Here is a 15,823-nt window from a genome sequence, read left to right as displayed (position 1 = left end):
CCCTCTACACAGGAGCTTCAGCCAAACTCCTGAAAAGATTACAACGCATACAGACGCCTCTGCATGCCTGATCCTTGACATCCCTCACCACAGCCACATCACACCCCTCCTGAAAGACCTGCACTGGCTTCCCATCAACAAGAGGATCACCTTCAAGCTCCTCACCCATGCACACAAGGCACACCACAACACCAGACCGGCGTACCTCAACAGACAACTCACCTTCTTCCCCCCGAACCGCCAGCTCTGCTCCACCAACCTCGCCCTCGCCACCGTCCCCCGCATCCGAAGAGCAACCACCGATGGCAGATCGTTCTCCCACCTCGCCGCCAAAACCTGGAACACCCTCCCCATCCTCCTACGGCAGACCCAGGACCTGCTAACCTTCAGGAGGCTACTCAAGAGCTGGCTTTTTAAGCAATAGTAGCACCCCTCCTCCCTCCCCCCCCCCCCAGCGCCTTGAGACCCTCCCGGGTGAGTAGTGTGCTTTACAAAATATTCTGATTGATTGATTGTTTGATTGATTGAAACAATCAGAATGTGAGCTCCAGCTGGAGTTGGTGCGAACCAGTTGACCAACAGGGAAGAAAAATCACGGCAACACTTTCTAGGAAGGAGCTGAGGTGGATGATCACTTTTTGGGGAAAATGTTGTTAAGATTCACCAAACAGAGCCAAAGAATTATCAAACCAAAAAACTTTCTTCTTATGGTAACTTGCTCCTAACTATAGCTCTTACCTATATCTACACAGTGGCGACCACATATAAATAGATAAATACATATATGTGGAAATGCTATCTCTGTAAGGCATTTGTTTGTGGCATGAACAGGAATACATTTGGGAGACAAGCTTGCCAAAGAACTAAGAGAATCATGTGCAACACTGATTTTGTTGAATATGTCCTTGAATGTGATTACTAAGTGAAATAGATCGGGAGCACAAGTAACATTATGAAAATAAGCATTTTACAATACGCGAGGGCTATAAAGAATAAGGACAGACATTTCTGGGAGGTACACCAAGAGGATCCAAGTTGTTTGTGATGCTTTGGGATTAAACATATCAAGGCCGATCCTGGCAAGGGAGATCAGGAACATAAAGTACGTAGATGTGAATCTAAAATTATCCTTTTGGGATCTAAAAACCCTGGGGATATAATCTGGATGTGGAGTTGCATGTCCACATCTGATGACAGGATCTCCGTATGTTTAAACTTGAGTACGATGAATCATGCTGACTATGGGTCATCGGGTTGGTCATGTGCGCATGGACACTTTAGAGAACTATTTCAGTGTGCCTTAGCCATTATAAACTGTGATGTCCGTCCCACATTCTTACATATCTATTTCTAGAATAGACAAAAAGATGAATTCGCCTTACATTGTTATATTTATGCCAAGTGCTGTATGATGCTGATTGCCTTATTTATCACTGTACGCACTTTCTGATTTGCACTGAAACCATTAGAGGAGCTTTTACATTGCCCTGCATTGAAACTTCTGCACCCTTTTGGAGACCATCATCAGTGGATTTTGTTACACAAGATCTTTTTACGCTTTTACACATTTTATCCGGGCTATTCAGTGTGGAGGCATGAGCATAGTTTAAGTGCATCTGTATGGGTCTCCTATAGTTTTATGCATTATCCTTGGTGGGTTAAAGGGTATCTGAACCCAGGGCAGCATAGCACTCCTTAGACTTGATATGTAACGTAGATGCAGAGATATCGATATATGGGCGTTTAAGTATTTTATTGCCACACAACAAACTAGGGAATCTGCATCTCATAGGTAACCATTCCTTTATTTTACAATTGCTGTTACTTTCATTGTGTATTGATGTTTACTGTAGATTCATGGTGGGTACCTTGGATAGATTTTCAGACCTATCACATCTGATCGCCCTATACGATGACTATCAGCATATAGAGGTGCTGTTCAAAGAGGGGGTATTATAGACACAAATCTGGCATTAGCACTTTATGATCCCATATTTGGACACTTTTTATGGCTATGGCTGTTGCATGGTTATAGTAAGGTATTTTGTTGCCTATGAGGCATATATTGATATTTTTTCATGCCATTTTATCAATGTCTGAATAGATGGTCAGAAATGGAATTCGAGGTTGGCTATCAACAAAATGTTTAACATATTTGTATGTCTTGGACTTTAATTAAAGCGGTCTAGGAATAGACCTCGCCATCCCACCTAATGAGAATGAATTGAATACTATGGACATACAGGGACCTGTTTTAGTGAGTGTGGTACTTAAATAACCAAGGGGCATATTACCAAGCAATAGCGATAATTATCGCTATTGATTGGTTAGGGACAAAAATTTACCGCTGAGCTGCGGCGATTTTTATCGCAGATAAACCTTGGTATTACCAAGGTTTATCGCAAATGCGATAAAAAACGGCCGCAATGCATGAATATCGCTGAAAAGCTGGGTAGGCAGCCTATATTGTGCTCCTCAGTGTTAGAGCTAATAACCAACACGACATCTTGGTACACTCTCTCTCCTTCAACTCCCTTTAATCCCTTTCCAAAGTTCTCTGGAATTCAGAGACTGTAGATATTAGTCAGAATGGCATCCTTAAGAATTTATAAGTGTCAAAGGGAGTGACAAATGTAGTTAGGTGTTGAAAGGCTGGATCTAGCATGATTGGGTGATACGCGGAGGATAGGTCAAGAGATGAATAATGCTTGGCAACATTAAGAGAACTTAACAACTGGTTGATATTTGGCAAGGGATAGTGGTCCACCACCAAGGTCTTGTAAAGTTCCCTTAAGTCCACAGACACATAAGTCCATTGGCTTTACAAGCCAACACCACAGGTGCAACCCATTCATGTGCTTCCACCTCCATGTGATTCCATTGTCCATCAATTTTGTTAACTCACTCTTCATGCTTTCTTTAACAGACAGAGGTACATTCCTTACTTTAGCTGTTTTGGGTTGTGCGTTATCCTTGAATCTGATTAAATGCACTTAATTTTTTAACAATCCAAATTGTTTGCTAAAAGACCTGGAAATTGATTACGCAAAGCACCACTACATTCAGATATGCTCTCAATCGTAGGTACGTCTCTCACTCTGACAGCAGGATTCTCTTTAGGATCAAGATAGACATAAAGATCCCGTTGGTGATACCAGCTTATGAATGAGTCTCCCTTCACCAAAATATACACCTTCCCTGGTATGATACGATCCTTAAATTCAACTGTATCCCAAAAGTAACCCAACAATTTGATGGGATCACCACCATAGAACAACATATGAGCAAATAATTTTAAGGCAGACTGTTTGTCGTAAATGTGTCTTGCTCAGGATGGAGAGGATAAACTTGTGGATGAATGCTTTGGAGGGGAAGAGTTTGATAAAGAAGTTAATGCGCTTTGGAAAACCGAAGGGGTTATGCAAGAAGAGGAATGGAGAAAAGAACTTCAAGAGGGTGAGTGTTTACCAAATATCATAAAGTTGGTAACTTATGATTGGAATGATAGAAACAAGGGTGATGAAGGCATTTCTGGATTTTGGCAAGTAAAAAATTATTTGTCTGTAACAGATGGGCTTTTATTAAGGAGAAGCAAATTGGTGCTTCTAGGGAAAAACAAAGAGAAGAGTTAGAGAGGGTTACTGGTGGCCAGCAATCGATCTATTGATAGAGAGAGAGGTAAGAAATTGTGTTGAGTGTATGAGAAGTGGCAAAGTACTAAAGTGTAGGGCACAGTCCATAGTTGTAAGAGAACAATCTGCAGGTCAATGGGTGGATATTGCTTTAGATATTCTTGGGCCAGTGAAAGTAAAGACTTGTGACAAGTATGTTCTGCTGTGTATAGACATGTATTCGCACTGGCCTGAAAGTGGTGAACTTGATTGAGTCAAGGATATCATTGTTTTTTTAGAAGAACTGTTTGAGAGATAAAGTTTTCCTTCTAGCATTCTAACTTGTACTAGGGTCCAACTTATCTCAGGTGTTGTTGAGGAGTTTTTGAGGAAAAGAGATATCAAACACAAAAAACAGCCCTCTAACACCCAGAGACAAATGGTGTCGTGGAACGCTATATCAACGTATTGAAAGAAAATTTGCAACAAGGTGTACAGTTGATTGGGAGGTTGGTATAAAGAAACAAGTCCCTAACACCACACTCTTATCACTGGGATGTCACCATTTAATCTGTTTAGGGGTAGAGTTCCTAATAGTAAAGTGGTCCCAGATTGGGTAAACAGAAGTGTAAGGAAGTCAATGATCAAGTTGGAAATCTGAAAGACTGGCATGAAAGGGGAGAAAGAAAGAAAATGCAAGGAAAGGAATTTTATGACAGATGAAAAGCTGTTAAGGATATAGTGTTATGTGTAAGAAATTGGGTTAAAATCAAATCTCCAAGAAAGGATGGTCGAAAGTTCTCCAGGTTTAGTAAACCATTCTAAGTTGTATAGGTATTCAAGAACGCTGTAAAAACTAGTGATCAGAATATCTGGAATTTAAACAGGTTAGCTAAATGTACCACTGTATAAGCAAGAACATGCCGAGCGTCTTAGAATCTTTACCTGGTCCTTTCACGAGTACTGTTGATGAATGGACCAAGGTACTTACACTTAAGAAATCCTATTCCCGTACTGCGATACATGGGATAGCTATGGCCGAGTACTTACGGGCGAGCTGTGCACCACCGGGCCTAATTGTCACTAATTCCCCAAGGTTGTTCCTTACTGATAAGACTTTTCTAATGGATTGGTCCCTGATTGCATGGCGATGCACCAGGGACTGGTTGATCCTTATAATCAGTACAGCAAAAAAGACAGCAGACTCCATTCTGGTTGAGATTCAACTCCTAGAAGGGCAAATTAAAGCTACAATCACTCATGCTTTATATAAAAAAACAACATGAAGAGTCAGACAAAAACAACAAAGAGTTCCACGATCCAACTCTACAGTCAAAAATTGACAGGTTCAAGAAGGATCTGGCCAAGTTCCAACTTGAGAGAGTGTACCCTTACACTAGCGATACATACACTCCACCTGCGTTTCGAAAAAATGGGAGATGTTTCGGCTCGAATTATTCAGGTTCCAGTACTGATTCAGGCAGTGATTCTGATCAAGCTGGCCCATCATCAATGATGAATAGAGGACAAGGGCGTCCTAATCGATATCAAAATACCCTTTTCAACCACCAATGGGCCCTTTCACTGGTTACCCTAAATTTAACAATCAACCTTTTTTAGGGTTTGGCCAGCGACGGAGCAGAGGCAAATGAAGAAACACGCAACCGCAGGTTCATTGGGAGGAACCAACAGGTCCACATACAGGGACGCGCAGCCAGACGAGAGGGAACCCCCGGTAGAAGAGACGTACACCGAACTTAGTTTGGTAGTAAACCTTAGCAGCAAAATTCTTTCTACCCTAGAAGAGGTGGTTCTCAATAAGGGTCTAGGATTTGTCATCACTGACAATGGAGATCCTTTTAAACTCCAGGTAGAACTTGCCCAGTTCTTTCGCAAACTACGTCTACATTACTTTTTCAGAGACAAAGTGAGCGATGAGAACTCTATGACTGATAAGAACACGGGACTGAGGATTAAATCTTCCTTTTTCCCTCCAGCACATTCTGTACCACCTCAAGTGGCGACCTTTGAAAAGGCCGTTAAGGACGAGGTGGAGAAACTCTGGCACAAGAGATATGATACCTTCAGAAACCTTTCAAAACTTGAGGAAAAGGCTCTACAAGATCTAGCGAGAGATCCTCTGATTATTATCAAAACCACTGACAAAGGGGGCTCGATAGTTATTCAGGACACTGATGTGTATAGGAATGAATGCCTGCGACAGCTGAGCAATACCAACTCTTATGTTCCTCTCACGGAGGATCCCACAGACAGATTGACATCTGAAATTAAATACATAGTTGATGAAGCCCTAAGTGAAGGATGGATCACTAACCAAGAGGCCCAGTTTCTGCAGACACAGAATCCCATTCTACACTCTACCCAAGATCCATAAAGTCCAGAGACCACCTCCTGGCAGACCTTGAATATCAGGACAAGGTTCCCTTTTGGCGTTTGTGGATTTCTTCCTTAGACCCCTGGTTCATACAATGCCCACATATCTCAAGGATACTAAGGACGTGTTACGAGTAATCCCAGGGATCGTTTTCAATGAAGCAACAGACCACCTTGTTTCATTTGACGTCGAATCCCTCTATACCTCCATCCCCCAGGATGAGACTCTTGACACTATTACATCTATCTTAGAGAGTACTGATCTGGACTCCATCACGCTTGTTCCTTTCATCATGGTATTAGCTAGAATTGCCATGAAAGAGAACTTTTTTATGTTTGAGAACACCATCTATTTACAGACATCAGGTACCAGTATGGGGAGCATTTTCGCACCCAGCCTGGCGAACCTATATGTTCATTCTTTTGAACAAGAGTATGTCCTGACTTCCACCAACCCATTCTTTTCTAACATCCGGTGGTGGAAGCGGTACATAGATGATATCCTCGTGATATGGCGGGGGGACCTGAGATCCATTCAGGCTTTCCACCAATGGCTGAACTCCCAGAATGAGTTTTTGAAATTCACCGTGGAGAGTAGGAAAGACAGAATCTCTTTTCTTGACTTATCAATTTATGTGACCCCGTCGGGCTTACAAACAGAATTGTTTAAGAAATCTATGGCAAGAAACTCTCTGCTCCTGTATGACAGCCAACATCCCAGATCCTTGAAAGATAACTTGCCCTACGGGCTATTCCTTCGGGTCCGGAGGAATTGCTCCACATTGTAAACTTTCAATAAACATGCTGAGGGTCTTTCTCAACAATTAAGAGCCAGGCACTATCCGAAACAACTGATAAAACGTCCATTAAAGAGGGCGACCAATAATCACCGGGATGCCTTATTGGAAGAGGCCCTACCTAAGGCTCCCCTTGAACTACTCACTTTTGTAAGTACGTTTAACTCTAAATCGAATCAGGTGCAACGGATTGTAAGGCATCATTGGCGTGTGCTGAATTGTACCAATGATAAAATAGAACCACCACTGTTTGCCTTCAAACGGTCGAGCAACCTTCGTGATCGTCTGATACATACCCGTCCCCAAGATAAATCAAAGCGGGCTGTAGGCACCCTTTGGGATTTGGCGGCAGTGACAGGCCATCATCCATGTGGTAATTGTTCCGTGTGTCCACAGACTTCAAAATCTATACAGATAGACATAGGGACGAATCGCCCATGGATTCAGAAGAATTTTTCTAACTGTAACAGCTCGGAAGTCATCTACCTGCTAACATGCCCGTGTGGGAAGAAATACATAGGCATGACAACTAGGAAAATCCGCACCAGGATGTTGGAGCATAAGAGCTCTTTTAGGTGCAAAAGAAGTGTTTCCAAATTAACCAAACACTTTATAGAACAGCACCATTCTGAGACAGATTTCACATGGATGGTACTAGAGAAAACGTTCGTACCTTCACATATCAGGGATGTGACGAGATATCTTTTCGCCAAAGAGCAAAGATGGATCTATAAACTATCTACTGACACTGGTGGGCTAAATGATGATATTCCGTGGACCACGCTTTGAGAATACGATTTATTATCAGCATATGTGCAAAGCCCGTCATCTAACCGTATATGATAAATGTCTACAATTGACCATGATTTGTGTAGATTTGGGTGTCTATGTATACCCCCGATCGTTTTTCCACGCCACCTTAAAGAACGAAATAGGACATCAGTGCATTATTAGATATCCTTTTAGTGCGCTTCTGTACATGATAACATTATGTTATTTAGTCCTCAGGTCCCGTAGACTTAAGCCATAGTACTATTCTCGGTTTATGACACGTATTTAACACCACATCACACAACATGACAGAGCCACTTGTCGACACCCTTTTCTCTTGTGTCTTTTGACTAGAGTGTACCATATCTATCCATTTGATCGCCTTGATCTGCATTACGCGAATATGGCCACATGTACGTTTATACACAATGTAAAACTGTAAAGAGCAGTTCTGGCAATCCTTAACACTCTACCAGGAATGCTCTTGATGGAGTATTATCGATTCAACTGTCATTGCTGGATATATGAATTGATAAACTACATTGGCGTCCTGTATAACTTCATGTTTGAACTTGACCGGCATTAAGCGAGCACGGCCACGTGTATATCTATATACAAACAGCAATGTAATGACTATTTTGATTCTTCTTAACACTCCCCCGAGAACAGGCATGGTGAGGGTCTACCAATTCAATTTTTATTGCTACTTACATAAACAAAGAAACTACTGTGACGCCGTGGTGGACGTCACTTTGTAGTTTGATTGTACTTTTTGCCTAAGCCTCTCTACTTTCATAGCGGGACACATTAACTTAAAAACTACTGCGACGCCGTAGATGACGTCATTCTGTAGTCGACAGGATTTCCTGTCTAAGTCTCGCAGCATATCGCGAGAACTCGCAAAATACAGAGAATCAGGCAGAATGGAAGGTAGGTCATTGCCGGTTAGTTAACCTTTCTCTCTAAGTAAGTTTCCTCGTCGAGGTTATTCGGTTCTGATCTGTTTTAAACAGCTAACGCTGCGGCTTTCTTCTGGGCCACGCCCCGATCGGTGAAGGGTTGGTCCTTTTATTGTTGTAAATCCCTTCCCCTCCCTTTCCTCCTTGCCTCCCCCATACTCAGATCCAGTTCCGAGGCAACGACGGAGAGGTAAGGAGCTAAGTGTCTGTTATTGTTACTCTTGCTAGACACTAGTGGTATATCTGAGTGGTTACAATTATTAATGTGAGACTGCCTCCGAGTGAGGGGTGGATGAGTTTTTTGATAGTGAGCTGTCAGGATATATGGAAAGTTTGGGAAAGGAATAGGTAGCAAAGTACTATGCACAACTAGGAAGGTCATTCCTCTTGTTGCTAGATCTAGCTCCCTTTTTTTCCTTGCCTTCTAGCGCGTGGCCTCCTTTACCCTGAGCATGGTCCAGGTGAGGTGAGGTCCTATCCCCTGTTACCATAGGTGAGTTTTATATAATTTCAAATATTTTCTTTTATACTGCTATGTCCAACGCACTGATGTTACCATTTACTTTTGTAGGTGAACAACACACCAAGTAACATGGAGGAATAGTTGTGTATATCCTTTATGGTTTTTCACTTCTCTTTCACTTATAAGTTGTGTGTGTCAATTCAAATGTATTATACTCTGCAGTCGCAAGATTTATTTAGAACAGAGGCCCTGAAGAAAGCCTTAGGAGTTTATTCCCGTTTGGCAGAAACATGTCGGCCCCCCAGCAGTTATTTGTTTGAACTGCTATAATTGCGCTGTTCTTGGTTTTAATCTGAAAGACACTGGCAGCTATTAAAGTTTACTTCGCTGCTTTTTTCTATTCATTTTATTTTCACTCATTTCTTTTTGCACTGCACTAGTTCCCATTTTATGATCAAACACATGGTCTTCGAGCAACTTTGGAGGGATATCCCTCATGGAGGGTTTGGATTGTGTCTCAATGATCTAGAGACTTACCATCCCTACCATCGGATGACCAAATGATAATATTGATCATTTACAAGACTTTGATGGGAATCCATCTTTAAAATTTGGGATACACCTACAGTTGCTGGTGACTATGTGCGTTGGCGTAAGCACTCTTTGCTAATAGTTTACAAGTATTCTTCCTTTGCTACCTAGTACTGGGCACTGTTTTTTTCACTTGTTAGAACACATTAAGTTCTTCTTAGACTCCCAGGTTTTTTCAGTATTTCATGTTGGTGAGGAGGGGACGTAGCCTGTTTGAGTCTTTAAACTTCCCTGAGACCCTTTTACCCCGGTTGTTATATAAGCAAGAAGTTATACTTTTCTTGGGAAAGAGGTTGAGGAGGAGGATCTGTGGATCAGAACATAACGTGTGAGGAGGAGACAAACACGTTTGCAAGTTATGGAATGAAGTTGTGTAGAATTTTGTACAAATGTTCATGTATCTTTGTTTCATTAGATGAAGGGCCTGATTACGACCTTGATAGTTCTACAGGGAATGGTCCAAAGCCGTGGGGTGACTGCCCGCAAGATTAGAGGTTAAATCCTGGTCTGCGGGCAGTCATGCGGTGGTCTGACTCCCTTAAAGTCCAACACTTTTGCTGTCAGATGGAGTCAGATTAACTAATCCAACTCCAATTTAAATAAAAGCTGGAAAAGTGTTGGGCTCTTGAGCGATTAGATTGATTATCCCCACTTCAATGTAAGCAAAAGCAGGGAAAGTGGTTAAAGTTGGAGTGGTTGTATTTACTGTTCCCACTCTGTCAGCAAGATTAAGGACAGTGTTGGACTTTGAAGGAGTTAGATTTACTATTCCTACTCCAATCAAAGCAATAGTAGGGAAAGTGTTAAACTTTGGAGGGGTTAGATTTACTATTCCTATTCCTACTCCAACCTAACCAACAGAAGAGAAAGTGTGGGACTTTGGATGGGATAGATTTACAAATCCCACTCCAAAGGAAGACAAAGCAGAGAAAGGGTTGGACTTTGGATTTATTACTCCACTCCAATTTAAGCAACAGTAGGAAGATTTTGGACTTGGGAAGGGCTACATATACCATTCTAGCATTTCACTAACTAACTAACAACATAGAATTAGTTAAACCTATTCAAAATATAAATACTTAAAATATTATTAGAATTAAATTCATTTTTTTTTTAATAATCCAAAATAATTAAAAGTATTAAAAACATGCACTTCCATCCCTACTACCCAAAAATGAAAATACATTATAAATAAAAGAATAACAACTGTAATTAGTAATTAAATAAAACACTTAAAATCTATAATAAATATAAATTATATTTTACAGAGTTTAGTAATAAATACACTAATCAATATATTTATAGTTAATTAAAATACAATAAATAATTTACATAAACACTAACAATTAATTTTTGTATTAACTTACAAATAATGAATTAGTAAAGTAAAACAATATTAGCATTTAAATAACGTCCCACCTTCAAGTCTTTTCACATTAGCATCAATGTGGTATGCCTAGTTGCGAATGCACATCTCGGTAATATAAATGGCAAGATTTAACAGGTCCAAAAAGTATGGTATGGTGCTCTCCAGGCAAAAAAGCCTCTCTCCACCCTCAGAGAGACCAACAACAAACCCTATGGGAAAAAAATTTCCTGTCAGGATCACAATGCTAAACACACATTCTGTGGCACACAGGTTGAGTCTCCAAAAAACGTAAGGTCAAAAAGTGACTTGAATAGTATCAAAAGTAAGTCCATTACATTTTTCAGTTTTTTCTTATTGTTTTAATTTTCTTTACTTGATCTCAAGTGTACACATACAAAAACACACTGGCAGCCGACACGTGTTTCGTCCAGCAGGACTTTTTCAAAGCTAAGATCCAATAATATGTAGGACAGAGTACCGGACGTGTAGAAAATGTGCACATAATATGTTCCTATAAAGAGAAACTGATCCGTAGGGGTAAGTTTCGTCTTCTAGGTTCTCCCAGGTTTCCCAACAGCAGCATACATATACAGTATAGAAGTACCTATGGGTTGTGTGTAATATGACCCGCCTCGTTTCTTATCGGTTCCTGAATATAGCGTGTAGCATCATAATTATTTATGATGGTGCAATTTATAAAATATTTTTGGGGGATTTTTTTAGGATTTGTTTTTAAATTGGCATTTGCTGGAGGGATATATTTTAGTTGTCTTGAAGAGGTGGTCACAAATCGCATTTTTCCACCAAAACACTTTGACGCTTATATTGTGCTAAGTCTGAGGAACAAATGAGCATATTAGAAAAGGAGTTGTTTGCTATCATGTGCTTAATTTCTTTTTTATCTTGTTTCTAATTATTGATTTTGTATATTTGCAATGTATTTTTAAAGGGAATTTGTGATTATTCTTTTTATGTGATGACATTTTAGCCTGTTAAAGGTCCTTTACAAATATCCTTGTAAAGATATAGTGATACATCATATATTGATTGATTATTTTTATTAAAGCCATGAGATATAAACATTTAGTACATTTTGTAGCATCTGACTCATTCAGGATTGAAATTATAAGTGTCTGACGTCTGAATTTTGGATCTGGGTGTCTGGATGCTGAGCTGGTGTACAGGTAAGATTAGTGGTTACAAAGGGAAACATTTATGACTTGACAGTCTTTCACAGAGCCCTGTCCTTTTTATTGTGGATTCCATCTCATTGCATTTACTTGTAATCGTGGTTTGTAAGCATTCACTCAAAACTAGAAATAATTTGTCCCAGAATTGAGCAATTAAAAATGATATGCAGCCTGTTCCCCTTATTATTTTTCAAGCATCAAAAGCACTGGTTCGAGATAGTCAGAAACGTTTTATTAATGCATATAGTATATAGTATGCCACCTATCTTAAAAGAAAGCCCATTCATTTCAAATTGGCTGCCCTGAGGGTCTTATATCCCAACATATACATATGTTTCCATTCTCCAATAGTTATGCTGTAACCGCTTTTATTATCTAACGTATTTAAATATTCAGAGATTAAAGTCTTATCAAAGTATTTCCACAGGGCCCTAAACCAGTTACCCAACTCTGTTAGCTCAGTTTTTGCTAGTAGCTGAATGAGAACCTTGGACGCCTTTCCCATCTCCTGATAATTACCTATTGTTTGAATAAAAAAATTTGCATTTACAGCCATCAGCCTGTTAAGCAAAAAGCCATTCTGATCTTAATGAACCAATGTTTGGCCGGGAATAATAACTTGTGATGCCAATACCTTGGCGAACAGCTTGTAGTCTGCATTAAGAAGACTTATTGGAGGATATGATATCACATTCAGGTGTGGTTTGTCTTTTTTCGGAAAACTGACCATCACCAAACCCTTAAAGGTAGACGGTGTACCTCCACCTTCGCTAATAAAATTAAATAAATCCATCAGAAATAGAAGCAACTCTTTCACAAATACCTTGTAGACCTCTGCTGGAATTCCATCGCTACCACTTGCTTTGGCATTGGGCATTTTCCGAAGAGCGGCCACCACCTCTTGTACTGAAATATGCTCTAGTAAACTATCTTTTTGGTCAACAGATAGTTGAGGGATTCTAATTAGTCAAATAAATTGCTTGGGACTCGATTTAGGAAGTGAATGGGCTCTCTCATATACATTCCTATAATGTTGCAGGAACACTTCTACAATTTCTTTATTATTTGTCTGAACTACATCAGTAGCGGGATTTTCCATTTTTTCAATGCGTTGCGAGCCCAGTTTGATCCACATGGACCAGGCAAGAAGTCTTCCTATTAGCTGACTATCCAGTTCTCTTTTTGCCGATAAGTCCTAGAGTGTTAATTTCCTCTAGAATAAACAAGTCCTTGATGTTGATGTTACACTGGGCCAATGTGAGCTGCTCTTTTATCCTAACCTTTTCACATGCCCTCGCCCATGTCAAAACCCCTTGAGCAGAATCGACTACCAATTGTAGCTCCCCTTTTTTAGCACTGCGCATTTTATTCTGAGTTGATTTATACGCAAGCCCACAGCCACAAAAAGTTGCTTTAAAGCCCTCCTACATTGCAAAAACTGGGACCAAATTACGATTTAGCTCAAAGAATTCCTTAATAAATACATGAATTGCAGACAACCACCTATTGTATACCAAGAGAGCTTTATAGAACTCTCACTGTGGTCTCTCGATATTTAAAACTTCTAGCTCTATATGGATAAAGACAAAAGAATGGTCTGAAAAGGTGTTGGCCTGTTCCACCATCTAATAGTCTGTGTTACAGAAAAGAAATTAAGCTGTGATGTGGTGTAAATTGGCTAGAGAAACAAGTATATTGCACCATACCTGGATGGTTGACTCACTAAGTATTGTCAGGATGAGAACCTTGTTTAATTGTAGCAAAAGCTGTGGCTGCTTTAGGTTTCAGTTGCTTTTTGGTACTAATACAGGTGTCTAGCTTTAAATCTTGAATGAAATGGAAATCTCCCTCATAGATCATAGTCCCTTCTGCCCCCATAGCGAGATTTAATCACTCACGTTATCTAATATTGGGCCATAATAATTCACAAGATTGAAGACAAAATCTTGAACTAGCATCTTTAACCAAATTCATCTGCCATGTGTATCCCTTATCACATCTCGCACCTGCCAATTATTGGATCCAGCCAAATATATTACCATCACACACATAGCTAACCTGGCCGAAGCGAAGTATGCATTTGATAATTACTTTGGTATGAAAAGCTTTGGGCTATTTTCTTTGAGATGAGTCTCCTGTAAAACATTTCCAGATCGAACATATTTCTGCTTATTTAGAACACCATTGGTATTGCAAGAGATTATCCTAACATTACAGACCATTAAACAATCCTATTGTTTCCTACCTTAACTCCCCCATTTAACCTAACAGTCTTGGAATCTAAAAACAAAAACTTACAGCCTCTTCCAAAAAGCCTGATCAAAACAAATCCATGAGCCGGCATGCCCCTCCAGCCTTCCATAAACCCAGGGCTATGTTCTTCCTGGTGTATGTGCTCTTTTTCTTCAAAATTTCAATCCCTGTCCACCTTCAAAGAAACCCCAAACCCTGGCGCAGTCTACATGCTGAGTGACCCATCTACCCTGAGATGGAGAATTGCCCACCATACTCCCTGTCACTCCTTGCTTGTAACAACAATGGAGGAGTACCCCCTGGGGAAAAAAGGACAGAGAAAGTTCTCTGTTTCTAGAGCTTGAAGCTCAGGTCAGCACATTGTGCCCCAAACCGTTGCCGGACAATGCATGTCTTTATAAAAGACCCCTCACTCACCAACCTAGTTGGTGACATGCTTCATCATCGGGGTCCCACCCCATAGGCCGATTGCCCACAAGGTGTGCTGCGACACCTGACTACAGTGGAGCTGGTTTATTTTTCTTTATATGTGCATAGAAATTACAGTGACAAGTGTGTTAAAAAGGGTCAAAACTACTCACTTCAAGAATTTATTCTTGAGTGCTTGAACCCCTATAAAACAGTTTTTTCTTGTAAAAACTCACATAGCACACTTCGCTATTTTTAACGCATTGCACTTCTTGAGACACCAAAGCCTACCTAATTAGGCACGGATGCCACACTGTTTTTATAGGGGTTCAAGCACTCAAGAATAAATTCTTGAAGTGAGTAGTTTTGGCCCTTTTTAACACACTTGTCACTGTAATTTTTATGCACATATAAAGAAAAATAAACCAGCTCCACTGTAGTCAGGTGTCGCAGCACACCCTGTGGGCACTCGGCCTATGGGGTGGGACCCCGATGATGAAGCATGTCACCAACTAGGTTGGTGAGTGAGGGGTCTTTTATAAGGACATGCATTGTCCGGCAACGGGTTGGGGCACAATGTGCTGACCTGAGCTTCAAGCTCTAGAAACAGAGAACTTTCTCTGTCCTTTTTTCCCAGGGGGTACTCCTCCATTGTTGTTACAAATTATCCCGGGGACCAGGAGTTCCCACCTCACATAGTTGATGTAAGTTCCCTGACTCTCTCCATTTGTTATATATACTCCTTGCTTGTTGCCATGTTGCTGCACCTGGCTTCACGCCAAACCCCTCTGCCCCTGAGTATAGACAAAAAAGAAAAAGCCAAACATTTCAAAAGTAAACTACAGTAGCAACAGAAAACAGAAACATATTAATGTTGTACTTTTTCAGTAGATCTTGGGCTTCTTCTAGAGCAGTGCACAAATGAAATTGACCTTTAACCCCTTCACTGCGGCGGCTATTCCGCCGCAGTGCTAAGGGGGCGGGGTGACCGCGCGGCGGGCGCATGCTGGTGACGGA

Source organism: Lissotriton helveticus, chromosome 5_1 (genome assembly GCF_964261635.1).
Source record: "Lissotriton helveticus chromosome 5_1, aLisHel1.1, whole genome shotgun sequence".
Taxonomy (NCBI): Eukaryota; Metazoa; Chordata; class Amphibia; order Caudata; family Salamandridae; genus Lissotriton; species Lissotriton helveticus.
The sequence above is the reverse complement of the archived record's forward strand: the minus strand, read 5'-3'. Positions refer to the sequence as shown.